At 40.7% G+C, this 16,875-nt stretch overlaps 1 non-coding gene and 1 pseudogene across 1 annotated transcript; both read left to right on the top strand.

The window, feature by feature from the left end:
• LOC138242338 (zinc finger protein 850-like) overlaps positions 1-16,875 on the top strand; it is a 1,462,105-nt pseudogene that overhangs the window by 1,356,718 nt on the left and 88,512 nt on the right.
• trnai-uau (transfer RNA isoleucine (anticodon UAU)) lies at positions 8,820-8,913 on the top strand. Its single transcript has 2 exons — positions 8,820-8,857; positions 8,878-8,913. It is a non-coding gene; the product is annotated as a tRNA-Ile (tRNA).

Here is a 16,875-nt window from a genome sequence, read left to right as displayed (position 1 = left end):
GAACATAAGCGACGGATATGACCTATAAACTCTCTTAATTGTCTTATAGTTTATGAAATAAAACAATTTCTAAATGAATTCTAACTGTTGATAGACGATTTATTGAATTTTAACAAAATCACAATTACAACCTTTTTCGGTTAAACTGTTATTCACATGCTCTAACGTAAATAAACGTTAGTGTCTTCCGGTGTGTGAGTCAATTTCTCCAAAAAAATATTTGTTAGTCTGGCGGGAGGCTGTGCAAGGTGTTAAGAAATAGAATTTCTAAAAGACAGGCTCCCTAAGCTTAACATCAAGGCTGTTTTCTCTACAGAAATGCTCTTTAAATTTCAGCACTGTTGCAACTCCCTTTATAAAGGGTGTGCACAAGTATACAACCAAGGCATTGAAAGTTTTTTTTTAATTATTGTTCCAAAAAATGTTCCATTTGTTTTCTTTTTAATGTTGTTGATTAAAAGATTTTATTAAATGTGAAAAAAATCTGAATGTGAAAAAAGGTCAAAATGCTATTGAAAAAAATCAATAATGTGAGGAAAGATGGACTGTGGGAGCCCCTTAACTACCCATGTCATGCTGTATTTCTCACTCATTCTACTGGGAATGGTACACGTGACTTGCGAGGATCCCGACAGTGTTGACGCTCTTTCAGCGCCCGGATAGCTCAGTCGGTAGAACATCAGACTTTTAATCTGAGGGCCCAGGGTTCAAGTCCCTGTTCGGCGGATGTGCTATTCTTAAGTCTATTGTGAATGTCATTCTAAATAGTCTTTTATCTTTCACTCTTCTAGCTGTACTGTGGTTATTTTAAATGTCCATTACTTGTATTTACAGTAGTGTATTTAGTGTTTCATTTCACAAACCGAAAATGTTCAAGTAGATCTTGTCACTCTACTCCACGTCATTATCTAAATTAAATCACAGTAGAGTACAGGACACGCAGTGAGAGGCTCACACAGTGAGTACTCTTGAATACGACAAGAGGAAAGGCACACTGCACATCTGCAGAACATCACGTCCGAGTTTACAGTGACAGCAGAGGTTGGAAGCGAAGTAGTTTTTTATTACTCGCTCGCTGAACGATCTCTCAAGAAACCTCGGTTGAGATTTTACGGGTGTCTAACAATCACGTTCAAAAAGGTGACGATGTTTTTTTTTTTAACTAGGTAGCCTTAATGGCATCGCGGTGTGAGTAGATCTTAAAGCAGCTGCAGACAGAGTACCCGTAATGGCAACACGTTTCTGCTTTGAGTTCGGCTTTTCTTATTTCTTCTGCAGAACCAGTGGTATCGGAATATACTGATCCGCATAAGAAGCGCTTTCGGGTTCTGATCATTTTTATTGAGCGCTGCTCTAAACTTTACATTTGCTCGGGCTAGTTTTCCCCATGAAAAAAAGACATATCCCTAATTACATGATTTCACTTTTTTTTCTTATCAACGAGTAGAAAGAAATAAAATATATACTTCATTATAAGTACCACAGGCAAGATGCCGTTGCGTTCAGGTCGCAGTTACCCCTGGAGACGTTTGTTAAAATCTCACTTCTAATAAAGAGGTCTTTCTCGTTAGAGTAGAAACGATAGAAGCCTTAAGCGGGGGAAAAAATCACAACATCTCGCATTTCACGTGTTTAATGTTAACTGTCTCAGTGGTTGCTTTGGTGATTGATGGCTCTTCTCCCTCGCAGGGTGACGGCAAACGTCTTCAGGGAGGGAGTCTCCCACGCACGGCTTGTCTTTATCAAGAGCTGAGACAACAGAAACAGACTTCCAACTGACATTAATTACTTCTTGAGCGTTTATGACCGTCTTTAAAAGTTGAGAGCAGGTGAAAAAGTCTTTGGAAATGAGGAAATGACTGCCGACAGTAAACAGAGCTGACGCTCAGCTGCAGACAAGCGCTCCTCGTTAGTACAGGTTGTTGCGCGGGAGACTGGGGTACGTTTCTGTGACAGGGCGCTGGTTTAATTTTTTAACAATCTGACTTCACTTAAAAAGTGTGTACTGTGTACTACGTTTCGGACTAGTTAGTGCGGTAGAATATGGAGATCATCTCCAGCTTTGAGCTCAACTGCAACAAGAAGTCATGCTAAATGTAGTTTAGTGAGTAGACATCGCGAGACAACAGAACGAGAGTAGAAAGCAGGAATATAAGGTGTAAGGGCATGATCTGTGTAGTTAACAAAATAGTTAAAATAATATTAAAACGTCTCTTTATTAAGATACACAACATTTATGGCGACGAGAGATGAGTGCTTGACGGACTCAAAGCGAGCAGAACACTGCAGATTTTAGTTCTCTTGCTGGTAGAAACGAACTTTTGAATTTTCTGACTGTTCGTTTAGCTTGCCCATTGGAAGATATGGCAGCCGCGCCGAGAAGCTTTGCTTATGCCCGGCTTTTTTCACCGCCTCGTAGCTCCGGATTTGTATACGGAATACAAGATATGGATGGAGTCGTACAGATTTTTTTTAAATAGCCGGTGGATCTACAGAAGCTCAGGATGCCGTGAGACGTGCTACATTACTGCACTGTATCGGGGCTCCCGTGCAGCGGATTTTCGCCAATCTCCCTGGAGAAAAAGGTACATATGAAAAGACTGTAGCTGCCTTAGACGCTTACTTTACACCGCGGAGAAATGTGGTTTTGGAACGGCATAAATTTAGGCAGAGAACTTAGTCTCAGGACGAATCTGTTGATGCTTTTGTGACTGCACTAAGAGAATTGGCTAAATCTTGCGACTTTGGAGTATTGGAAACTGACATGTTAAGAGATCAACTTGTGGAAAAATGTGCACATAAGAGACTATAAATTGCTGCAGGAGGAAGGGCTGACTTTAAAAAGAGCTCTTACAGTCGCTAGAATTCATGAAGCAGCTCAAGCAGAATCAAGAATGCTTTCTGACCACAGTGACAAAGTGACACTGAACGGGGCGCTCGCTCAAACTTTACAAACAAAAGCCGAGCAGCAGGACACAGTCATGCTAGAGAAATAGAAGAACAGGGGACGGCTGACATTACATGTTACAGGTGCGGACTAACAACGCACAAAGCAGATGAATGCGGAGCGTGAACAGCAAAATGTCTACACTGCAAGAAAACAGGACATTGTGCACATGTCTGCAGAACATCACGTCCGAGTTTAAGGACAAGTATACCTTTTATTGTTGTTGCTGCATCCAGGCGATGTAAACCAGATTCAGAAAAAAATAATTTGAACAACCTTATTCCCATGCTTACTCAAAGGCGCGTTGGCCAAGTGGTAAAGCGTTGGCCTTGTAAACTGAAGAGCGTGGGTTCAAACCCCACCTGTGCCTGTTTCATTTGTCACCGCTTTCCTTTAGTTTCAAAGTCTTAAAAAAACTTGCAATGTAGGGATCTCAATAGTAAGAGAGCATAACTGTCTCCAGTGATTAGTATTCGTGCATATCCTGCCTTGTTTTTTAGTCGACAAAGCTTATCTCTCTTCACACCCATCTTCTGAATGATCGCCCCAGCATTGGGAAGGAACGTGCGCTTGGTACAGCCCCAGACTCCATGGTCTGATCACAAACAGATCGGGTGAGCTGTCAGTCCAGGTTGGAAGTAACGTTCGAAAGCACTAAAAATCTGACTTAGGAACGAGAAGACCATGTTTTTTTATACGAGTAAACGATAAAATAATATACTGCCTGCAAGACTATGTCAAGTTCAAGTTCAAATTCAAGTTAAAAGTTCAAGTTTATTGTCATTATACTCATACGCAGGTATATGGAATAACGAAATGGTATTTAGCTAGCTCTCGGACATAAGTAGTACAAAGAAAAAAACACAACAACAATACAATTGTATAACAAAAGAAAGAGACAACAGCCGATGTGCAAAAAACAACAACAGGCAGTGTGCAAAACAACAAAAAGGTAACAGGTTATGTGCAAAAACATGCATCAAAAGAATGAAATAAAGGGATAGAAATGATGGGGAGTGAGCTTTTGACATGTATGGTAGAGGTAGATTTTCAATGTGTGTTTGGGTTTTTGGTAAGAAAGAAGGCACTGTGAGGTTCAGATCATAGGTGAGAGGTGAGGAGAGAGTGAGAGAGGCTGGGAGTTTAATAGTTTGATAGTGCGGGGCAAAAACTGTTTCTGAGTCTGGTAGTCCGGACCCGAATGCTCCGGTACCGTTTTCCATGTCATGCTAAACGCCATAAATTGTGTTCGTCCAGTCATATCAATCGTTCTAAAGTTACGGAAAATCGGATGCGACTGGTACAATCAGCACACATTTTTCAGGATAGCCGAGCGGTTTAAAACAGCAAATTCACAGCTTCATGTCTTTTAAGCTTTGTGTTTCGCTCTCCAAATAGAGGCACGGGTTCAAATCCCACTCCCGACAGTCAGGCATTTTACCCTGACTTTTTTATCTGTCTTTACACTGTTTCAGTGTTGTTGTGCTCGCTCACAATCACAGTACGAGGAAAATGGAGAAACTGCTTAGCAAAAACATAACGGACAGAAAAAAGCTTCGTAAACACGTGAATGTGATTAGCAGCAGTAAGGTATGCATTCAAATGTTTAAGGCTGATTTAAAAAAGCAGCAGAAGAAAGGTGCAGCACAATGCAACACAATTTGTGAGAATTTGCGGGTTTTTATGCTGCTTGGACTTCTTTCAAGCCTATGAGGTGACCCCCGTTTTATTTACATTTTCAAACTTCAGAACTGAAAAACAAAAAGGTTTCATGTGTGACAGCATTCCGTTGCAAATACCGTTTCCACGATGTATTCAGCGACGGGAATGAAATATTTTAGTGCTGGCTCTGCTTTAAAAAAAACACTATTGTTCCAACCCCCAAAAAGACAAAAGTGGCATGCCTGAATAATTACCGCCCAGTAGCATTAACATCTGTGATGATAAAATGCCTGGAGAAGCTGGTGTTGTCACACATCAACTCCTCCATCACAGAGTCCCTGGACCCCCTGCAGTTCACCTACCAGAGCAACAGATCAGTGGATGATGCTGTCTCCCTGGCTCTGCATACAGCCTTGGAACACCTGGACACTAAGAACTCGTATGTGAGAATGCTGTTTTTGGACTACAGTGCAGCATTCAATTCCATCATACCCAGTCAACTGGTGACAAAGCTCAGGGGATTAGGTCTGTGCAACTCTGTCTGCAACTGGCTGCTGGACTTTCTTATCGAGAGACCACAGGTGGTGCGGATAGGCAATAAAACATCAACACCACTCACCCTGAGCACTGGAACCCCACAAGGCTGCTGTCTGAGTCCAAGGTTGTACTCCCTATTTACTCACGACTGCACAGCAAGACACAGCAACAACCACATCATTAAGTTTGCCGATGACACCACTATAATAGGACTGATCAGTGATGATGACGAGTCCACTTACAGGGATGAAGTTGTACAGCTGCTTCGGTGGTGTCATAGCAATAACCTGGACTTGAACATAAAGAAAACGAAAGAGCTAATAGTGGACTTTCGGAGACACAGGCCACACACTCACAGCCCACTCAGTATTGATGGAACGGAAGTGGAAACAGTCACCAGCTTTAGGTTTTTGGGAATTCACATCTCTAAAGATCTAACCTGGACTGTGAACACTGACTCTATCATGAAGAAGGCTCAGCAGCTCCTTTATTTCTTGAGGTGCCTCAAGCGATGGGGGATGCCAATACATGTGTTGGTGAACTTCTACCGCTGCACTATCGAGAGCGTCCTCACCAACGGGATCACCGTGTGGTATGGCAACACCTCTTCGCGAGAAAGAAAGGCACTGCAGAGAATGGTAAATATGGCCCAGAAGATCATCGGCTGCGGTCTCACCAAGATTAAACAGCTCTATGAGGACCGCTGCCGTGGTAGAATTCTGGCCATCACAGAGGACAGTCACCACCCCGGGCATGAGCTCTTCACCCCACTGCCCTCAGGCAAGAGATATAAGAGCATACGGACACTTACCACTAGATTCTTCAATAGCTTTTATCCACAAGCAGTGAGACTGGCGAACACATTTAGCCATCCCCCTCGGACCACACCTACACCATCACCATCTACCTCATTTTAATTTATTTATTGTACGTCTCCAGTCATTGTTTACACGTCTGTATTGTTTATATTCAAACTGTCTGCATGTTTACTTGCACATTGTCTATTGTTTGTTTGTACATTGTCTTGATGCACTGTTTGCACTTTGTTTTGTTTTTTTTACACTTGTTTTACAATCGAGAGACTTTCTGTAAGTAAGAATTCCATTGTACCAGCACCGGTTACATATGGCAATAAAGTTCAAGTCAAGTCAAATGCGAGGAATTTCAGAAAAATCTGGAAAAGCAACGCTTGCAGTAAATTACAAATTTAAAGCGTGTAGTCAGCATGAACAGAACAATGTAATGCTCTGGAAAATATGATCTGAAGCTGCAATTACTCTTTTATCTCGGGCAGTTCATTCCGATACGATGTTTCCGCAGAATAAATGAAATGCCGAACTCCAAACATGTTCTTGCCATTATTATTACTCCTGCTACTGTAGTTTTAAGCTTTAATCAGTGGGCATGTAATGTTGTAAAGGGGCTGGACTACTTTGTTCCGTCAAAATTCCATTATGTGAATTTATGCTTTTTTAATATAAGCATTAACAATACAATGCATGCTCAAAAACCGTTACTTATTAGCTTAAGAAGCGGCAGTGTTTTGACAAAGTGCGGTATTCAAACAGTAAATGCTGAAGTGTTTAATACTTGATTGAGAGCAGATCTCCCTCGATTTAGACAAACTTTTGTTCGGCCGATGATTTCAGATCAAAATCTGAATCAAGTGGAAAGAAAGCTGAATTACGCTGGGTACTGGGTATCACTGTTACACCATCAGGTCATGCTAGGAGGATTTGGGGGATCAAACTGACACAGAGGGACCCAATGTGGGGACTGAACCCACAGCTCTGAGATTAAGAGATTCATGCTCTATCAACTGCACCTATAACTCTTGTGCTACAGCAGTAATGTTTCTGGGTGTGGATGAACATGACATAATAGGCTGACAGCAGGAACACGTGGCCCACAGGCAGTGACAGTATCGCTATCACATCTGGCTGCAGTATATTGTGTTGAGAGCAGCAATAACTTTCCTGCAGAGATGGGAGTGCCTTTAATACAGCTCTTTCAATCGGACAGAGTAACAGGAACTGACCTAAAGTTTCGGCTGTGGATCCATCTCCACATAGGGGAAGGAGACAGTAAAATAGCAATGAAGAAACAGAAAGAATTGTGCTCGCTGCAAAGTAGGAAAGAGGTGGTCAGATACATAAAACAGCTTGGTGATAATTTGCAGCGACAGTTTTATGTTATTTAGTACACGGATTTCTCATCATGTTCCTTAAGATGTGTAATTTGTATGTTGGTTGTATGAGAACAGTTTCTTCTCAAGTCCTGTCAATTGACAGTGGAGAGCTAGCTGGTGCACATCTTCAAGAAGACTCTCTTTAAGGCAATTACAAGTTTCTCAAACAAATCTGAGTCATATTTTTAAAATAATTTAGCTAATGAGCAACGAGAGTATAAATTAATTCTCCCAATCTCCAAACAAAGATAAAACTCCATGTGTGAGTCTAAGTTTCTTTGAGGCTACTAATGTACGTCATTATTGGACATTCCCAGTGATATTGACTAAGGAGCTCAATTTTTACATGTTGTAGTTCAACATGTGCAAAACATTCGTATCCCCTGCAAATATCGGCAAGGTCAGTGATATTCTCAACAATGCGTGACATTGCAATTCGTGCCATACTTTTTCCCGATGTATTCTGACATGCCAAGATCAGAGGGTCATATTTAAAAAACTGGTGCATTAAAATTGTTTGTACTTCAGGATTTTGATAGTCTGTTACATTGTCTTTCACACATCAGTGTCAGAACTGTGAGGCATTTTCATAATCGGGGGGGAGGCCGTAGAAATAAGCAGAAAGTGCAATCACTTTTTCCCAGTGTAAGTCCGTGTTATGGTGAGTTTTTAAAATTGGTTTGCGATTTTCTGAAATATATTCCATACAAAAATATAGTTTGGATAGTCGCTATTTGGATATTCCCTTTCAGTGAAGATGTCTACAGTTTTCCAGCCGGATTAGTACTGATCGAAGAGAGCCATCTACAGGCGAAAGGCGACATACATCACAGCAGCAGCATTTAAGGTGGAACGAAAAACACGCATAAGAAGCTGGCGAATAAGAAGCCAACTTCAGCCTCGTAGCAGACCCTGGGAGGCACGCTCAAAATAATCATCTTTCCCAGTACTTCAGAGTCTTATTTAGATCGCTTCACTGCAATTTTATTTGATTGATTGGAGATGTGAAGCCATCGAGCCTGAACTGCGCTTCACATTGAAATTGAAGCCATTTCTCATGTTCTCTCAGTGTCGAGGAAGCAATTGAGTGTAAAGGAGGCGACTTGAAAATGAAACGTGTAATCACCTTACAGAGGGTCTTCACGACGGGGTGCGTCAGCTAGTTCTCCATTATTGTCAATTTACTGGACTTCTGAAGAAACCTATCTACAACGAAAATACAAACTGCACAGTTCAAGGCACATGAAGAGAAATCAGTGTGCCGATTGACTCAAAAATGTCGCTACAAACAATCTACCAGGCTGATTTACTTGTCCGACCACCTCCCTCTGTCCCCCTTTGCTGTTAGCACAATTCTTTCAGTTTCTTTTCTTGTATTCTCCTTGCTATTTCAGTGTTCCCCATGTATAGATGGATCCACAACCGAAACCGTTTTCACCCTGTGTTTCTGCAGCGTCAGTCTGTATGAGGAGCACACTCTGCACAGCTCCAGTGGCGCAATCGGTCAGCGCGCGGTACTTATACAGCAGTGCACAGCGAAGTTATGCCGAGGTTGTGAGTTCGAGCCTCACCTGGAGCAGCGTCTTTAGCTACTGAAAGCAACTGTCAAGTTTAGATATTATTAGGTATCTGATGGAGATAAATTAACATCAAACGAAGAAGTAAAGGTTTACTTCGAGTCACAATCAAATAAGGCTCCACAGCTGAAACATTGTGTTTCCTTCTCTTTTCAGCGTGGAATAAACCTTGACTTTTTCCTTTGAAGCCCATGCATTCTGACGCAGCTCCCTACTTAAATTACCATCAGCTGTGTACCTCCAGCTGACCTGTACACAAATATATGAGAGAGGTCTACTGAGACGAGAGGAGCACTGAAGACTTGAAAAAGCTCTCGAATTAGACTCTGTGTTTTTGTTGTTCCCCAGATTTGTTTTTAATGTTCTTTTTCTTTTGAAGTTGTTGCATTTGTTTTTTTTTTTTTGTAGTTGTTAGACTACTACAGGGATTTACCTAGGTTCCTGGAAGACTTCTTGTTTTGTGTTTGTTGTGTTTTCGGGTTAAAATTGTTTTTTTTTCTATTTATAGGACCCCACGCATTACTATGGGAGTAGATAACTTTAGTTCTTACATTGTACCTGAAATTACCACATAAACTACTACTCTGTTTCCCTTTTTTTAAAAGGCACAAGTGAAGTTTGTTTTTCCTTGCTGCTGATTGGTAGCTACAATGGGTCAATTGCAATAAACCCTTATACAATAAACTCCACTGAAATTTGTCAGCAGCTCTGTACTAAACCTGTTCTCAATTGCAACAAACCTAAAATAACAGCTGCTGCCCGTTAGATGTTACTGCATTAGGAGTCTAGCTTAAACCACCTCTTCATAGGTTTTAAGCTACTCAGTAGCGGACTAAGCAGAACAATCGATCACATTAGAACTGTCTTGAATGTAATGGAAATAATGTACTCATTAAGTAACAAGCTTATGCACCACTTGCTTGAAAATTATTATTATATTTAACTAAAATTGCTTTCCAGACACCACAAATATTCACAATGAATGTTATCATTACACGTATTTACTAATAAAAGTGTTATTTATTAATAATTATGTATATGTTCCATGTATATTTTTATTAGTAGCTGTATTACAAGTAATGCATATACAGTCTTTATTATAGTTAGTTTTCAGTTATCCTGGGGAGGGAAGAGAATGGAAATTAAGGAAATAAAAATTTAAAGGGCTTTTAAGTCTTCAATGTGTTCTGTCATAGCTGTGTGTTGTCACATCTGGGTGTTAGTTTAGTATATTTGTTGTATTATTTATTGTGATTTAACACTACACTTGTGTTTCTCAGGAGAAAGCAGTAAGATTTTGTTTTATTTGAGGGTACAGAAAATTGTATTGTACGCCCAAATGTAAGGTTACGTTAAGAAAACATTATTGTTACCTTTTGCAACGTTATTTATTTAAGACGGTTCTTCAGAATAGTGTCCCTTACGTATCTGTGACTGTGGTCCAACAATAACGGTGCTGAAATAGCCGGAATGTGTGGGAAGAAGATGGAGATGGAACAGGAGGCTTATTCAGTCGATAGAAAGGTTGTGTAAGACTGAACACACTAAGGTTATGGTACTGGGTTTAAGAACATTACGATCCTACAGTCTCCTGATCCATAATCAGATGTGTTATCCAATGTACCAATGGCCCTTGTACCGCATTCCTCAAGTGCACCACTGTGAGCTTGCGCCGTTACAATAATACATCGCCCCAGTCCAAATTTTCTCAATTAGGTGCACGTTTTCTATGTGTATTTAGTAAATAAGTCTTTCATTTTGTCTGTTTTAAAAATTGCATCTCTTTAAAACAGACAAACGAGTTTATGTGTTGTGCTGAAATTCACACATGAGGGCATTCAAACGAAAGAAATCACAGAAAAGATATCGCGCTTAAAAAGAAATCAGAGTGGAGACGCTGGTGATAGAAAACAGAGCTTCATACGATGCATGAGATGCTTTACCTCTGAACTAAACTTGGCTCTTTAATCGTGTTAGGAAGAGTGTATAGTCAACAGTGTACATTTTAAAAATCAAAGCAAGATAATGAGACACGAATTGAATTTGGAACACGAGCCTCTCCTTCATTGTTTAATGAGCTTTTGATGAACATCTAAGTGAAAGACAAATTCACTATTTTCACTTTGTGATTAAAAAACACTTTTATCACACGTTAAGCACTCCTGATGGTGTCGAATAGTTCTCTTTTCTACCCTCATCATTTTTGAGGATCCCCAGCTAAAATATCTTTTTAAACTACAACAAAATTGCAATATTTTGAATACTATTTAAGTTTACATAGTCACATTCCCAGTGATATTGACTTAGGCGCTCAACTATTAACTTCTTGTAGTTTGACTTTAGCCAAAAGTTTGAAATCTCTGCAACTATCAGGATGCTTAAGGACATCCAAAGAAACCCCATCACATTTAGGGGAGACGGTGTTGAGGTCCGATTAATTTGAAATGCGTCTCTGGGGACTTTTGATTTACCAACGTTATGTTTAACTGAAGGATATGCGGACTGACTGTGCCATAAAAACTAACGCACACATCACCTTTTTTCTACATTCACAGGTTTTTGGCTAAAGACAAAAAAATCGTTTTTGTTTCCTTGCCAGCTGGCAGTAATTCCTCTGCACTGACAAAACAGATGGGTATTTTATCTTTCGCAATTTGTATGGATTTTTTTAAAAACAAGTTGTTCCAAAAATTAAATGAACACTTCCATTAAATTTAATGTAGAAGGATGTTGCTTTCCATAATGATAAACTGTGTGGCAAGACAGGCACCACTGAGACTCAACCCCAGGATCTCCTGTTTACTAGGCAGGCACTCTAACCAACTAAGCCACAGCATTCTCACATCCTAGTGTTAATTCTGCATCAGCAGGGTCAGCTTGTCGGCACGCCTGTCTCCATTTGGTGGTTTGAGCTGACGTTGCCATGACGTTGCCATTAAATGCGACCGAGAATACTCCAACCGGCACGCCGCTACGCCTGCCGTCGGAGAACTAAGCCATGGCACTGGCATCAGATATCCCTTTTACAGCCACTTGGACACATCTCAATTGCTCTGAGACACCTGCATTCAGTGTGCGCTGAGCCTGCTCGCTGAGCAAGTAATGAGAAATGGCTTATGTCCAAGGAGTTCAATATGCTTTTTATGTTCAATGGGGTGTCCACTACAGCTAACACTGAAGCGCAGCACAGGCTCTGTGGTTTGACATCTCACAAGGTAAATGTTGAAATTGTAGGTGGAAGAGGAAAATTACCCTTGAGTATGGGGAAAGAGGCAACTCATGTCCGGAGGGGGCTGAAGTGTGTATGGAGGTGGCCTAGTGGTTAAGGCAATCTCCTCTTAATACATGATACTCTGCACAAGTAGGTTTGAACCCCATTCTCCTCGAGGAAGGGCTTTGACACATTTTGACCTTTTTAAACTTGGTGTGCTTTCGTTTTGTTTCTTCGCTCCTGTACTACAGCAGTAATATTTCTATAGGTGTATGATCATGGTAGGCTGACAGCAGGAACACGTGGCCCACAAGCAGTGACAATATCAGAGGTGTCTGCAGTGTGTTGGTTTGTAAGCAACGATAAAATAACTTGACATGGAAGCAGGTGTGCCTGCATTAATACAGCTCCATCGAGAGGAAAAAGTAACACAAGAACCGACATAAATTCAACAGCACGTTTCTGCAGCTGAAAACGGAACATACTCCACGTGATGATTGAGCTCACAACCTCGGTATAACTCCACTATAAAAGCACCACAACCTGACCAATTGCGCTACTGGAGCAGCACAGCACAGTAGCACATTTTCCTCAGTGCACTCAAACAGTGCTTCTTCCCTAGCCTACCAGCTTCAAGACTTTTTTAAATTGATCAAAGATTCATTGGAAAAGGTTTGTTGATGGGTCAGGTGGGAATCACACCCAGATTCACTGCTTGCAAGGCAGCTATGTTCATCATTATACCCAGGACTGGCGCCAGGGGAATGATCTGTAGGGGGGGGGGGGGGGGGGGTCTGAAATCCTGAGGGGGGTAGTGATATTTCGGTTTAAATGGAGCCATTGCAACCATCCAAGTGAAGTCTCGCAAGCATGCCACTGATTAGTATTTCATGTTAGAAGATAACGACAAGCAATCTGGTATTTAGTGATGAAGAACAGTTCCACGTTCATCAGAACTCACGTGATTATTTTTGCTTGGAGCATCAACCATATGTGTTCATTTTTGCAACAACATCAACGGTAACGAGGTTCTGAATCATTAAGAAATCATTGTAAAACCAACAGAAAGTAGAAACTTCTATAACTACAGTCCTAGTTATATAACGATTGTAAGTATAAGGATAAACTACTGCAAGGCATTGGTCCACCTGAGCAAATAAGGTCATAATAATGTTGACACCCCAAAACATAGACACTATGTAACGTGCTGTTCCTGGACAGATAGCCCTCCTGCACATTAAACAGTCTGATGTAGTAACTGTGAATTCGGGGTTAGTGTAGTTATCTGACCATTGACAATTTATCCAAAACTGAGGGGGGTGGGACTGTTCAGTTGAGGGGGCGATTTTGGCATGCCAGTAACATTTTGACAAAACGTCCAAGAGTTACGAAAACACTTACTTTGTGTATAAAGTACATTGTGTACACACTGTAAGTTCAGAACGCGAGAAATACTGCTCAATATGGGATCCTGTCCAGGAATATCAGGGCTGTAAGGGGGTCAGATCTATAGATGTAGTAAACACATTAGTGGAGACAGTGTGTCTGCCCTCTGTGTGAGAGCCAGACAAGAAAAATAATCTGTGGTCTGGGAAGAAGAGACCCTCGTTGGAAGAGTGGTGCTTCTCACAGGAGAGAATGAAAAAAAATATTTTTCTCCTTGGGGGAATTAAAAGCACTTATGGGAGTGGTAGTGCATCTGATACCACATCAAAAGGTTGTGTGTTCAAATCATGTTGAGATCGGATGATGTATGTTCAGGTTCAGCTGGTGCCGAACCCAGGAATTAGACCATGCCGTTTGGTTTTATCTGTACACCACATAGATAATCTAAATGAAATAACAGAGCAGTACAGGACACGCATTCAGGAAATTACACAGCAAGTCATTTTGAACATGACAAGAGAAAAGGCACACTGCACATCCGTGAAACATCACGTCTGACTTTAGAGACAGTTACATCACAGAATGGAAGTTTCAGGCCCCTTTTTCATTACAGGTTCAAACTAACCTGAAAGTTACAGAGTTTTAGGTCACTTTTGTATTAAAATGTGTCTGAAGCCTATAAATATAATTTGTCCTTTTTTAAATTGTGGATGAAATCCAATCCCATGTACCAAGACCTTACAGTATATTCATGTTAATTAAAATGACTAATGCTATTGGACATTAGCTGGTGCTTTTTGTAACGATTTGCTATTTCATGCTGGAAAGAAGGAAACCCGACCAACGTTTGCTTTCAGGTGCGGTTCATTCACATAATGGACATCTATTTCTGAGTAGCCTGATTTAAAAACACACGAACCCGGTAGAAGTCGAACCTCCAATCTCATGATGCAAAATCAGACGCGTTATCCATGAAACCACTGGCCAATCATGTAACTGAATTGCACCATGGTGAGTTCAGCACTGCAACTAGTAATTACTAGTAATAGTAATAATCCCATCCTAAATTTCTAAGTGAGAAACGTGTTTTCTACATTTTTATCAGTTTTAAAATATCATCTCTTTAATACAGACAAAGGGTTTGTGTGTCACTTTGAAATTCTGATTGATTTAGAATTCAAAGAAAAAGATGTTTTCTTCAACAACGCAGTGCAATTATGACATCTTTCACTCTACTTCTGTCTTGTAGTAAAGCAGACCTTGCAGTGTGAGCATTTACTCTAGTAAATTAGGTCATGTATCATGTTAAATCACTTCTTCAAAACAAAACATTCCTGGTGCACGTTTTCTCCATGAAAAAAATACATTTTTCCCTTACATGATTTCTCTTTTTTTTTCCATCAGAGTACAGAAAGAAGAAAAAAGGGAAAAGCAGTGTCGCAAAAAAACTCCATCGCCCTTGGGAGATGTCAAGCTCATCGGATATGAAAAGTGCCCAATAAAAGCAATTTCTTTTCATTTATCTTAGCGTCAGGGCTGCTATTGTGTGTAGAGGAGGCAACTTGCTCAGCCAGCAGACTCACCGCTTACTGAATACAGGTATGTTTTGAGTGTCATGCTGATCGTCTTATAAATGCAAAAGAAACTTTTAAAGCTGATAAAGTTTTCCATTGTAATTTGCATGTAGCTACAACGTCCCTGGAAGAGAGATTTTATCAGTTGCACGTAATCAGTATTTTTTACTTTTTGTTTAGTACTGGAAATATATTTTTTAAAATTTTTCTAAAGAAGATATCAAGAAGTATTGCCAGGACCTACCTTTAGCATTCAATAGCGATATTAATGGATCAGAAATGTAAGGTAAATTGGTGATCTGAGCCAAAATAGTCCTTACACGCCTCCTGGAACAGTGTTCGTATTCATAGCAAGTTATATTCTTTTTCAACCCCAAACGTTGCTATTGCATTAAGCTTTGTGTGACCATTAGAGGTTTCGGTAGCTTCTGGAGAGCGCACTTTTCCAAACTGAAACCTATAAGAACATTATTCAAGACACACCATGTCCCAGAATCATTCATCGGGACTAGGATTAATATCAATGGAAAGTACTTAAAAATAAAAGATTTAACTGAAATATTAAAAGAGTAGGAAAGCATTTAAAGTAGAAAAAAATCAGTTCAGATGATATTTAATTTTTTGAGAAATGGGCACATACATCAGCTCAGTGAGCAGTGCGAGGTGCTCTTCTGGAGATGATGTTAAATTAGTTAAAATCATGTGATAGTTAAAAAAGCTTAATACTTAGTTAAACAGCCAGCACAAATGGTTGCGTTTGTGATTATGTCACTTCTCTACTACAGCAGCATCGGTAAAAGACCCTCTGAAAGCAGTAAGGCTATGCACAACTGAATTTGTTGCTATTTGGAGAAATCCACAAACTCGTGTTTTTCATGTGCTTTAAAAGACAGCCATACTCACCGACAAAATAAAGACACTGCTGCTGATTTTTTCCGAAGCACAGTTGACCTTTCTGAGCCAATTGATGAAGCTCACCCAATGAATACTATAGCAGAAGGTGGAGGAAAGTGCAACTTTGTAACTATCACAACCACAGGAACAACTGCAAGAAGTAGAATCAATTTCCCATTGAATGGTGGTGTTGTCTGAGGTACGCGATGTGAACGTGTGCAGAGAATCCCACAATCTCTTCAAAACTTGGACAAAGTATTTCTGATGGAGCGCTGTGCGCAAAGATTGAATAAGCTTTGCTCCTGCCGATGATTCTGCGTGAAAAAGCACAGCATTCAAGTTTCACAGACAAATGCACCATGCCTACTGTAGCGGCGAGGCTTATTAATAAGAAAGAATTAAGTGTTCTGAGCCTTCCCAAATGAGGCCCCATTTCTCTGTTCATCTCTGTGGTGCAGCCACAGAGAAACTATTCATGCAGGCTGATTTAAGGTTCCTGATAAGGACAGCTCCCAAAGGGGGATGCACTTAGCTAAGCCTGGCTATCATGATCAATGGTCATCCATTGGTGCCTATCTGTCTAGGGAGTGCCAGTTGGACATCTGGACTGCATTCCTAAGTGTCAGGAGTAAGTGACTCATATCTCACCTTGATCAACCAATCAGGGGCTGGTAGGGCCGAGTAACCCACGTGGGACTCTGATGCCCATGGAACTTTCAGCCAATCAACGAGCTGAAGTTCCTCCAGGTAAAAACAGGCAACACAGAGAGCCTGAGAGATTCAGTAAGATTCAGGGAGATTCAGTAAGATTCTGGAGAGGATTCTGTGGACTGTTCTAAAGGGAATTCAAAGGAGAATTCCAGGGCAGGACGGCCCAGGAGCAGAAGGCTCCCAAGGGC

This window comes from Lepisosteus oculatus, chromosome 14, assembly GCF_040954835.1.
Source record: "Lepisosteus oculatus isolate fLepOcu1 chromosome 14, fLepOcu1.hap2, whole genome shotgun sequence".
Lineage (NCBI taxonomy): Eukaryota > Metazoa > Chordata > Actinopteri > Semionotiformes > Lepisosteidae > Lepisosteus > Lepisosteus oculatus.
The sequence above is the reverse complement of the archived record's forward strand: the minus strand, read 5'-3'. Positions and strand labels throughout refer to the sequence as shown.